This window comes from Physeter macrocephalus, chromosome 14, assembly GCF_002837175.3.
Source record: "Physeter macrocephalus isolate SW-GA chromosome 14, ASM283717v5, whole genome shotgun sequence".
NCBI classification, from domain to species: Eukaryota; Metazoa; Chordata; class Mammalia; order Artiodactyla; family Physeteridae; genus Physeter; species Physeter macrocephalus.
In genome coordinates, this window is record NC_041227.1 from 91,572,415 (window position 1) to 91,574,677 (window position 2,263).

A 2,263-nucleotide genomic window follows, 5' to 3' on the forward strand; every position below is an offset into this window, starting at 1 on the left:
AGTCTTACATTTAGGTCTCTAATCCATTTTGTGTTTATTTTTGTGTATGGTGTTAGGGAGTGTTCTAATTTCATTCTTTTATATGTAGCTGTCCAGTTTTCCCAGCACCACTTATTGAAGAGACTGTCTTTTCTCCATTGTAATCCTTGCCTCCTTTGTCATAGATTAGTTGACCATAGGTGCGTGGGTTTATCTCTGGGCTCTCTGTTGTTCCATTGATCTATGTTTCTGTTTTTATGCCAGTACCATATTGTCTTGATTACTGTAGCTTTGTAGTATAGTCTGAAGTCAGGGAGTCTGATTCCTCCCACTCCGTTTCTTTCCCTCAAGACTGCTTTGGCTATTCGGGGTCTTTTGTGTCTCCATCCAAATTTTAAGATTTTTTGTTCTAGTTCCGTAAAAAATGCCATTGGTAATTTGATAGGAATTGCACTGAATCTGTAGATTGCTTTGGGTAGTATAGTCATTTTCACAATATTGATTCTTCCAATCCAAGAACATGGTATATCTCTCCATCTGTTGGTATCATCTTTAATTTCTTTCACCAGTGTCTTACAGTTTTCTGCATACAGGTCTTTTGTCTCCCTAGGTAGGTTTATTCCTAGGTATTTTATTCTTTTTCTTGCAGTGGTAAATGGGAGTGTTTCCTTAATTTCTCTTTCAGATTTTTCATCATTAGTGTATAGGAATGTAAGAGATTTCTGTGCATTAATTTTGTATCCTGCAAGTAAGGGTGATTTGACTTAGAATTAGAGAGCAATGTGCTCTCCAGAAGCAGGGGAACTGAGTCTTGCAGATTCGCTGCTGGGCATTAGGAAGCAGTAGTATTGCTGGTGGTCTGTCTAAACGAGGAACTCTTCCTAAGTATCACAGGGAAGACAGGACCAGGGTGCCAGCCTCCAGGAGAGGCAGCTGGCAGCTCTGCTCCCCCTCCCTCTGCCCCAGGATTGGATTCTGGGTCTGGTTGGTCAACTCCTAGGACCTATAACCAGCTGCAGTCCTGAGTGGTCGGGGGATTGAAGGTGTGCTCTCTGGGGAGGCGTCTTCTCTCCAGGGTCTGGGAAGGGGGCCTGGGCTAGCCCTGCCCAGAGCACTGGCAGATGTTCTCGAGCTCTTGGCCTTGTTTCCTGGGTTTGACTAGTGTCCTACCCTGGGGTAATTTTTTCTTTCTTTCTTTTTATTTTTTTCAGGAGCAGTGAATTTATTTATTCTCTTCACATGATAATGGTTCATACTCATGACAACAGAATTCAAACAATGCAAAAATCAGTCTCCCTCATGCCCCAGACCCCCAGTTGTCCATTTTTTTTTTCCTCTGAGAAAACCAGGATTACCAGTTTCTTTGTTGTGTGCATTCTTCAAGAGAGAGTTTATGCATATAAAAACATCCTTTAAAATTGCAAATTGTAGTATATAATGTATACACTCTTCTGTATTTTGCTTTTTTTCATTTACTAATCTATCTTGGAGATCATTTTATATGAACTGGAAATCTATTTTATTCTTTTTAATGGATGGTTTGTTGTCCTGTGTATCTGTTTTGGGAGGCACCGTAATTTATTTAACTACACCATTATTGATGAACATTTAAGTTGTTTATAGTATTTTGCCACTTTGGCATTGGAGCAGGTGTAATTTTGAGCAAAGATGTATGTGGTCAGGAAGTTTTTCCTCTCTTTAGAGCTGTGAGGTCTGAGATTAACGCTGCACTGCTGGGGTGGGAGAGAACACCACTGGCCCACTTTGGTTCTGCAGACCTTTCAGATTTCCTCGTCTAGGAAAGGCTACCAGCCTAACTCCTGGATTCTACACTGGGGCTTGGGGTCCTTTGCCTCCTAGGTGAAGAACTCGCTGGTAGAGTAGCAAGTTAAGGACACTAGTACCTCTAGGTCAGGGGTTCCTAACTTGTTTGTTTGCCATAGACCTGTTTGGCGATCTGCTGAAGCCTAGGGACGCCTTCTCAGATAATTTCCCAGCATTTTATTGTGAACATCTTCAAACATACAGAAAAATTGAATTTTACACTGAACACCTGGCTTCTTCCTTTAACATTTTACTATGCTTGCTTTATCGTATTTTTCCATCTCTCCATCCATCAGCTTGTTTTTAAATATATGTTTTAAATATATGTGTATAAAGTTTATAAATATAAAGTTTATAAATATCAAGTTTTTAAATATATAAGTTTATAAAGAACCAGTTATATTGAAACAGTGATCAGAATATTTTTTTTTTTTTTTTTGTGGTATGCGGGCCTCTCACT